Raw genomic sequence first — 10,686 nt, forward strand, 5'->3', positions numbered from 1 at the left:
AGCAGCTGTGATGGAGTTCAAGGATGCTCGTCTCATCTCACCAATTCATTTCTTAATACCTTAGTGAAAGGCGCGTCTTTTAGCCTTCACAGGTGGTACAGGTAGGGAAGGCTGAGCAGGTTGCATCTAACAGATCCATTCTAATTCATTCATTTCCTGGATCCTTCGGATTCCTTTATTGATGACCTTATGCCCGGGGAAGACCTGGCATTTCGACCTCATTAATTGTAGGCAGGTGGTTCTCACAATCAACTGAAGGTTTTGTAAAACACAAATTGCTGGGCCCTTGCCCCCTTAGTTTCTGATTCAGGAGGTCTGAGTTGGGGTTTGAGAATCTGCAATTCTAAGAACTTCCAGGGAAGTTCTTAAGAACCCCTGCTGTAGGTCACCAATAAGTCCAGGCTTTAATTAGGCAATTTAACAAACGATCAGTGCTACTCGAGTTTGTTTCAGCCAAAATATTAGGTGACCGCACCCATGTGGTGGAGTTTGACTCAATCAAGCCTTCTATTCCATCCCTTCTAGTCCTACGTGTTGGTAATTCACTCCCATGTGTATCCCCCTAGGTTCTTGCTAATATAGATTAGCAAGATCTTGTAACTCTTTGATGTATATAGGGCTGTTCCTCTCTGAGTGGGTTACCTTAGGGTCTCATCTTGGGCCTGGAGGCGAAGAGAGGTGGTGCCTGAAGAGACAGCTTGTGAGACAATCAGCTATTGCGGATACAGCCATCTTACAGACTTTACACAGAGAAAAGTTTCCTCCTTGGTAGGGGGGATTGAGCAGGGTTGGGAAAGTTGGAGGTGATGTATTGAGGGGAATTTGGAGCCTCAGAGGTTTACTTCAGACACGAAGAAACTTTATTCACCCTACAACATTAGAATCTGCAAATGTCCCCAGCCCAACCTAATTCCAAGAGAGACATTAGTTTCAATAAATGAAACTAATGTTTTTACCATTCTATAATTTTATTGGACAATCAGCAATTAGTTCTCATCCACATTAACTGTAGATTTTTGAAAGTGGTGACAGGTACATAGGTACCAATGTATAGCGCTTGTTTGAATCTTCATTACATTTTCTCGACAACCGCACACGGGTAAGGTATGGGACATTCCTTATTCCTTTGGTCCAGACAGCTTTGAGCCTGACGTCAATGCGTACATGTGGAGTTCCCATCGCCTTCCAGATTTCTTTGAGTGCCGGAGGGGCATCCTTCTTGAAACCCACTCCGTGGACGTGCTTGTGAACGTTGATAGTGTATTCTCTGGTTACCACCTTGTTGATGGCGGACCGGCCCTTCTTCTTCTTGGCACCCTTCTTTGCAGGAGCCATCCTGCCGGGCCATAAAACAAACTTTTTACTTTAGAATAGATGTAGTTAGTTCTTTACCTATGCTGCACGGCATGCAGGATCTTAGTTCCCAGACCAGAGATCGAACCCAGGCCCTCTGCAGTGGAAGCGTGGAGTCCTAACCACTGGACTGCCAGGGAATTCCCTAGAATAGTTTTAGATTTACAGAAAAGTTGCAAAGGTAGTACAAAGAGTTTTCATGCACCCCACACCCAGTTTCCCCTATAATTAATAGCTTATTGTGTTGGCCAAAAAGTTCATTTGGGTTTTTCCCTTGCAGAAAAACCCAATCGAACTTTTTGGCCAACCCAATACATTTGTAACTGATGAACCAACATTGATCATTATTAGTAACTGAAGTCCACCCTTTAGTTACTAAAAGATTTCCTCAGTTTTTCACTTATGCCCTTCTTTGTTCCACGAGCCCACATTGCATTTAGTTGTAACACCTCCTTAGGCTCCTCTTGGCTGTGACAGTTTCTCAGACTTTTCTTGTTTTTGAGGCCCTTGGTAGTTTTGAGGCGTATTGGCCAGACATTTTTAGAATGTCCCTCAATTTGGGGTGTCTGATGTTCTTCTCATGGTTATATTGGAGTTGTGGATTTGGAGGAGGAAGACCACAGAGGTAAAGTGCTGTTCTCATTACATCGTATCAAGGACACATATGTCATCATGGCTTTTTACTGTTGATCCCGACCAGGATCACCCGGCTGAGTCATGTTTGTCAGGTTTCCCTGCCATCAAGCGATTCTTTTCCTCTCCCCTTTCCATAACGTCCTCTTTGGAAAGAATTCACTATGTACAGCCCACACGTAGAAGAGTGGAGAAGGTTCAAGGTTTCTAGCCTGGTTTATGTATGCCCAAATGCCCCATCCCATATCTCAGGGGCTCCTCCCTCCCTACCAGTTTTCTGTAACGTGAGAGACCTGGTAGGTTGTGCATTCCAACTGGTGCTGTGGCTCTATAATCCTTACCGTCAGACCCAGGTCTTGGTCTTCAGCTGTTTGTGCCCTATGTCTACATATGACTCCTTCAAAGCTTCCCTTAAGGCCTTCTGGTTCTCTCTGCATGCTCTATTTTTTCTTAAGAGCTTTACTTAGGTATAACTGACCTACAATAAATTGCACATATTTAGGGTGCTTAATTTAATATTTTAACATGTATACACCTGTGAAACCATCATCACAATCAAGATAATGAACACATCTATCACTCCCAGAAGTTTCCTCATGTAACTTTATAACCTTCCCCTCCTTCCCACCTCTTCCCCAATAGGCAACCACTGACCTGCTTCTTGTCCCTGTAAGAGTGCATTTTCCAGAATTTTATTGTTTATTTTATTATTTTTTAAAAATTAAAATATAGTTGATGTACAATATTGTTAGTCTCATGTATACTACATGATTATCTGACAATTGCATACATTAGGAAATGATCACCATTGGAAGTCTAGTAACCATCTGTCCCCATACAATGTAATTACAATATTATTGACCATATTCCTTATGCTGTATATTCCATCCCATGGCTTATTTATTTTATAAGTAAAGATTGGTATCACTTACTTCCCTTCACCTATTTCACCCTTACCACCTTCCCCTCTGGCAACCACCAGTTTGTTCTCTGTACCTATGAGTCTGTTTCCATTTTGTTTTGTTTTGTTTTTTAGATTCCACATATAAGTGAGATCATACAGTATTTGTCTTTCTCTGTCTGACTTATTTCAGTTAGCATAATATCCTCCAGATCCATCCATGTTGTTACAAATGGCAAGATGTTTTTCTGGTTGAGGAATATCCCATTCACCACATGTTTATCCATTCTTCTACTGACGGACACTTAAGTTGCTTCCGTATCTTGGTTATTGTAAATAATGTGGCAATGAACATTGGTGTGCATATATTGTTTTGAATTAGTGTTTTTGTTTTCTTTGGGTAAATTACCCAGAAGTGAAATTGCTGGATCATGTGGTGGTTCTAGTTTTAAAATTTGCGGGGAAACCCCATACTGTTTTCCACAGAGGCTGCACCAATTTAAAATCCCACCAACAGTGCACAAAAGTTCCCTTTTCTCCACATCCTCGCCAACAATTGTTATTCGTTGTCTTTTTGATGATAGCCATTCTGGCAGGTGTGAGGTGGTGTCTTATTGTGGTTTTGATTTGCATTTCCCTGGTGATTAGTGATGTTGAGCATCTTTTTGGGTGTCTGTTCTGGCCATCTGTGTCTTCTTTGGAGAAGTGTCTATTCAGGTCCTCTGCTCATTTAAAAATTTAAAAAAATTTTTTATTTTTGGCTGCATGGGGTCTTAGTTGCGGCACGTGGGATCTTCACTGAGGTGTGAGGGATGTTTTGTTGCAGCGCGTGGGCTCTTCATGGTGGCGCACGGGGTTCTCTCTAGTTGTGGCGTGCGGGTTTTCTCTCTAGTTGTGGTGTGCAAAGTGCGAGGGCTCTAGTTTGCGGCATGCAGGCTCTCTAGTTGAGGCGCGCAAGATCAGTAGTGGTGGCGTGTGGGCTTAGCTGCCCTGTGGCATGTGGGATCTTAGTTCCCTGACCAGGGATCGAACCCACACCCCTTGCATTGTAAGGTGGATTCTTTACCACTGGACCACCAGGGAAGTCCATGCCTTTTTTTTTTTTTTGCGGTATGCGGGCCTCTCACTGTTGTGGCCTCTCCCGTTGCGGAGCACAGGCTCCGGACGTGCAGGCTCAGTGGCCATGGCTCACGGGCCCAGCCGCTCTGCGGCATGTGGGATCTTCCCGGACCGGGGCACGAACCCGTGTCCCCTGCATCGGCAGGCGGACTCTCAACCACTGCACCACCAGGGAAGCCCCATGCCCATTTTTTAATCAGGTTGTTTGCTTTTTGATGTTGTCTGAGTTCTTTGTATGGTTTGGATATTAACCCCTTATTAGATATATTATTTGCAAATATCTTCTCCCATTCAGTAGGCGACCTTTTCATTTTGTTGATAGTTTCCTTTGCTATGCAAAACCCTAGTTTGATGTAGTGTCATTTGCTTATTTTTGTTTTTGTTTCCCTTGCCTGAGGAGACAGATCCAAAAAAATGTTAAGACCTACATCAAAAAGCATACTACCTGTGTTTCCTTCTAGGATTTTTATGCTTTCAGATCTTACATTTAAGTCTTTAATCCATTTTGAGTTTATTTTTGTATATGGCTTAAGAAAGTAGTCCAGTTTGATTCTTTTGCATATAGCTGTCCAGTTTTCCCAACACCATTGATTAAAGAGGCTTTTTCCCCACTCTATATTCTTACCTCCTTTGTCATAGATTGACCATATAATCGTGGGTTTATTTCCAGGCTCTCTATTCTGTTCCATTGATCTGCTTTTGTGCCAGTACCGTACTGTTTTGATTACTGTAGCTTTGTAGTATAGTTTGAAATCAGAGATATAATACCTCTAGCTTTGTTATTCTTTCTCAAGATTAATTTGGATATTAGGGATCTTTTGTGTTTCCATACAAATTTTAGAATTATTCTAGTTCTGTGAAAAATGTCTTTGGTAATTTGATAGGGATTGCATTGAATCTGTAGATTGCCTTGTGTAGTATGATCATTTTAACAGTATTAAATCTTCCAATCCACGAGCACAGTATATTTTTCCCTCTGTTTGTATCCTCTTCACTTTCTTTCATCAACATCTTATAGTTTTCAGAGTTAGATTTATTCCTAGGTACTTCATTCTTTATGATGCAACTATAAATGGGGCTGTTTTTTTAATTTCTCTTCCTTCTTTCTTTTTTTTTTGGCCGCACTGGGTCTTCATTGTGGCGTGCAGTCTTCTCTCTAGTTGCAGTACGAGGGCTGCTCTCTAGTTGTGGTGCATGGGCTTCTCTAGTTGTGGCCTGTGGGCTTCTCATTGCAGTGCATGGACTTAATATCCCACATGCTGTGGGGCAACTAGTTCCCCCACTAGGGATTGAACCTGCAACCCCTGCATTGGAAGGAGAATTCTTAACCACTGGACCACGGGGGAAGTCCCTTAATTTCTCTTTCTGATAGTACATTATTAGTGTATAGAACTACAACAGCTTTCTGAATAATTTTGTATCCTGCAACTTTACCGAATTCATTTTTGTTCTAATAGTTTTTTGATAGCATCTTGAGGAATTTCTATGTCTTGTCACCTGCAAACAGTGACAGTTTTACTTCTTCCTTTCTGACTTGGATTCCTTTTATTTCTTGTGTGATTGCTGTGGCTATGACTTCCAATACCATGTTGAATAAAATTGGCGAGAGTGGGCATCTTTGTCTTGTTACTGATTTTAGAGGAAATTACCATTAAGTATGATGTTGGATGTGGGTTTGTCATATATGGAATTTATTATGTTGAGATGTATTCCTTCTATACCCACTTTGTTGAGGGTTTTTATCATAAATAGATGTTGAATTTTGTCAAAAGCTTTTTCTGCCCTATTGAGATGATCATATGATTTTTATTCTTCAGTTTCTTAATGTGGTGTATCACATGGATTGATTTGCAGATTTTGGGTTTTTTTAACTGAAGTATAGTTGATTTACAATGTTGCATTAGTTTCGGGTGTTCAGCAAAGTGATTCAATTATACATATATATGTATGTCTATCCTTTTTCAGATTCTTTTCTCTTATGGGTTATTACAAAATATTGAGTATAGTTCCCTGTGCTATACAGTAGGACCTTGTTGGTTATCTATTTTATGTATAATAGTGTGTATATGTTAATCTCAAACTCCTAATTTATCCCTCCCCCCGATTTGCAGATTTTGAACCATGCTTGCATCCTGGGATAAATCCCACTTGATCATGGTGTTTGATCCTTTTAATGTATTGTTGAATTTGATTTGCTAATATTTTGTGGAGAATTTTTGAATCTATGTTCATCAGTGATATTGGCCTGTAATTTTCTTTATTGTGGTATCTTCAGAATTTTATTTTTTGTATGGATGATACAGTATGTACTCTTTTTGTCTAGCTACTTTTACTCATCACTGCTATTTTGAGATTTGTTCAGGTTGTTTTGTGTATCAATAATTCATTTTTATTGCTGAAAAGTATTCCATTGTTTGGGTATATCACAATTTGTTTATCTATTTACCCATCGATGAATAGTTAGGTTGTTCCCACTTTTTGGCTATTACCAATAAAGCTGCTGTGAACATTCATATACAAGACTTCATATGGACAAACACTTTTGTTTTCCTTGTGTAAACATGTAAGAGTAAAATGGCTGGATCATATGGTAGGTGTATGTTTAACTATTTTTGAAAACAGACTGACAATTTCTTAAATAGTTGTACAACTATACATTCCCACAAGCAACTGTCTTTTAGATATTAACTGTCTTTTAGATATTAATATTAGTCATTCTAATAGATGTGTAGTAGTAACACATTTAATGTGATCAATGAAAATGTTAGGTTTACACCTGTCATTTTGCTACATATTTTCTATTGTTCCATCTGTACTTTTGTACATTTAAAAAATTTTCAGCCTTCTTTTGAATGAACTGAGTCTTATTTATGATTCCATTTTATTTCTTTTTTTGGCCTATTAGCTATAACTCTTTGGTTATTTTAGTGGCTGCTTTAGTGTTTACAGCATGCATCATTAAAATGATCACAGTCTACTTTCAAGTGATATTATACCACTGTAAGTATTGAATAAGAATCTTACAATAGTATGCCTCCATTCCTTCTGTTCTGACTTTCTGCTATCATTAGCATATATTTTCCTTTTACATGTGTTATAAATCCCACACTACATTTTTATTATCTTTGTTTAACAATTACCTTTTAAAAGTATTAAAATACAAATTAAAATATCTTATGTTTACCCATGTAATTACCCTTTTCAGTGCTTTTTATTTCCTTTGTGTAGATCCATGTTTCCACATGATATCATTTCATTTTGGCTTTTCCCTTTAACATTTCCTACAATGTGGGTCTGATGGTGATGAATTCTTTCAGTTTTTTATGTATGAAAATTTCTTAAGCCTTTATTTTTGAAATGTATTTTAATGAGTATAGAATTCTAGATTGACAGTTTTTTTTCTTTCAGTGCTTTAAAGGTGTTGCCCTATTGTCTTCTGTTAACAATTCTTTCTACTAAGAAACCTACATCATTTTTATCTTTGTTCCCCTGTACATAATGTGTCGTTTTTTCTGGTTGCTTTTAAGATTTTCTATTTATCATCGGTTTTGAGCAACTTGATTATGATATACCCTGTAGTTTTCTTCATATTTCTTGTGCTCAGAGTTCATTAAGCTTCTTGAATCTGTGGGTTTATAGTTTTAATAAAATTAAAGATTTGGGGACCATTATTTCTTCAAAAAATTTTTCCATCCCTCCCTCCTCATCTCCTTTGGAGACACCTGCTACACAGATATTAGGTCACTTGAAATTGTCCTAGAGCTCACTGAAACTCTGTTCATTAAAATATTTTTGCATTTTGGATAGTTTCTATTGCTATATCTTCAAGTTCATTAATCTTTCAAATCTGCCATCAATCCCCTCCAGTATGTTTTTCATCTCAGTCATTGTAGTTTTCATCTCTAGAAGTTTAATTTGATTTTTAAAAAATGTTCTTGTCTAGCTAATTCTAATATCTGGGTCAGTTCTGACTTATTGATTATTCTCTATATTATGGGTCCTATTTTTCCTGCTTCTTTGCATGCTTTCTTGTTATTAATAAGCTGCCAGACATGAATTTTACTTTGGGTGCTGGATTTTATATATATGTGTGTGTGTGTGTGTGTGTGTGTGTGTGTGTGTGTGTGGTACACGGCCCTCTCACTGTTGTGGCCTCTCCCGTTGCGGAGCACAGGCTCCGGACGCGCAGGCTCAGCGGCCATGGCTCACGGTCCCAGCCACTCCACGGCATGTGGGATCTTCCCGGACCGGGGCACGAGCCCGCGTCCCCTGCTTCGGCAGGCGGACTCTCAACCACTGTGCCACCAGGGAAGCCCAAATTTTTATAAATATTATTGAACTTTTTTTCTGGGAAGCAGTTATTTGGAAAGAGTTTGATCCTTTTGGGTCTTGTTTTTTAAGGTGTGTTAGGTGGGAGCATATCAGTACTATTTCTAAGTCTAATTATTACCCATTACTGAGGCAAGACCTTTCTGAGTACTCTACCCAATACCTCATGAATCATGAGGTATTCCAGTCTGCCTGGTGGGCACAGGCAGTATTCCCAACCCTGTGTGAGCTCTGGACACTGTTCCCACTAATCCTTTTGGGTGGTTCTTTCCCTGGTCTCAAGTAGTTCCTGCACATGCTTGGGCAAATCAATACTCAGCTAAATACTCGAGGGGGACCCTCTGCACATCTCTGGAGTTCTCTTTCTGTGCAGCTCTCTCCTCTCTGGCACTCTGTCCTGTGGTCTCCATCCTCTTGCTCTTCTCAGAATCTCAGCTCTGTTTCCTCAACTCAGGTAGTTTGCTGGGCTCCACTTGGGTTCCCTTCCCTGCATCGTGGCTGGAAAACTCTCTCAAGGCAGCAAGTTGGGTGATCGTAATCATAGGGCTCATCTTGTCTTTCTCATTTTCAGGTTTCACTGTCTTTCATTGCCTGGTGTCTAGTGTCTTAAACTGTTGCTTCATATATTGTCCATTGTTGGCTGCTTTAGGAAAGGGAGTAGATTTGGCCACCATTACTCTGTCTTGGCAGGAAGTGAAAGGCAGAAGTCCTCTTCTCCCACCCCCACTGGCAAGTTCCTAATTGCATGTTTATAGCTTTTAATTTTTCTTCCCCTATATGGTCTATGGCCCTATATTAGCCAGAGTTCAATCAAGGAAGCAGAACTACAATGGATATTACAGAATGAGGAATTATTAGAGGAATTAGGCTTTACTCCAGTGGTTCCCAGTGTATGCTCCCTGGACCAACTGCATCAAGCATCAGCATTACCTGGGGATCTGTTAGAAATGCAAATATCTAGGCCCCACCACAGACCTAGAAGCTCTGGGGGTAAGACTCAGAAAGTTGGTTTCAGTAAACCCTCTAGGTAATCGAGATGCCTGTTGAAGTTTGAGAGCCACTGCTTAACATAATTGGAGGGGAGACTGGGGAAGTAATGGTCCAAATGAGGGTGTTAAAAAACCAGGGGAAAAATCACTAATTGGGCTTTCTTAATCACTAGTTTGGGTGAACTAGTTAGTGCTTTCAGGGAAGTCTGGAAGTGAGACACATCAGCTGCTTGAACGGGATCACACAGGGAACTGGGATAGAAGACCATGGAAGGCTGTTGTCTCTTCATAGCTACGCTCTGTGCATTCACAGCCAAGTGGTCTGGCAATAGGTCTGGGCTGCTATTGGTCAGCAGAGCTAGCAATAAAGAAAAAGAGCTGGACATAGAGCAAGAACAAGGATGTGCAGCAAAAAAAAGAGCAAGGGAAAACTGGAACTTTCTGGCATCTCTCTGTCTCTCCTCACCTCTGACCATGATGACCTTCAGATTGTAATGCCTGCTGCTTCAGTTTCACCTCCCAAATCTTGTGCAAATTTTCTTTTGGCCAACTCTGATCCTGAGCCAAACAGGGAAGGGGATTGTGGGAAATTTAATTTTAGCTTAGTCAAGTTAATACACTACAAATCTACCAAAGTCAACTTAACAAGACAGGAGGTTCTAGGAAATGTAGCTCCAGATTAGCTAAATGGACAATTAAAAAACCCACAACATTTCATCCCATGTTAATACGACATTCAGTCACACCTCTTTTACACCATATTTAACTTCCAAAGTAAAAAATCTGCAAAATCATGCATCTGATTAACATACTCCTGTCCATCAAAAAATTAAAAGCATGCTAATCATCTCCCAAAAGAGGATACACATTCCTATATGTCACTTTATTTTCAGGTGATGTTCAAGCCTTTTCTAGTGGGTCAGAACCCTCTTTGGTATCTATAACACATCTTATCTTAGACAGTAGGAGAATGAGATGAGAAAAAGAAGAACTAGTTGATACATACCTGACAGATTTATAATAAAATAAGGAAGAAATACTCATAACTATTATAGTCCTCATTTCTACAACTAGTCATGTGACCATAAATGTTATCTATAAATTCCTTCTTCCTTCTTCCACTACCCATTCCATATTTCCTTTGCCCTCTGCAAGTACCTTGGAGAGTCCTGATTCCTTGCCTGATGGAATGACCCAAACCTTCATTCCTGAAGAGTCTGGACTATTACTAATCCAGCCTGCACTAAATTGTTGTAGTTTTCCATTAACTTTTATCACTTTATATGGTAGTATTAAGAGCAGCCCCAGGAGATCTACTGCACTCCAGACAAAGTCTTACTTACCTCTTTGTGTAATCACAAC

General features: G+C 39.8%; 1 pseudogene; it reads right to left on the minus strand.

Moving 5' to 3' along the window:
* Nucleotides 1-979: 979 nt before the first annotated feature.
* Nucleotides 980-1,335, minus strand: LOC101284412 (60S ribosomal protein L31-like; annotated as a pseudogene).
* Nucleotides 1,336-10,686: the final 9,351 nt, after the last annotated feature.

The sequence above is a fragment of the Orcinus orca genome, chromosome 8 (genome assembly GCF_937001465.1).
Source record: "Orcinus orca chromosome 8, mOrcOrc1.1, whole genome shotgun sequence".
NCBI classification, from domain to species: Eukaryota; Metazoa; Chordata; class Mammalia; order Artiodactyla; family Delphinidae; genus Orcinus; species Orcinus orca.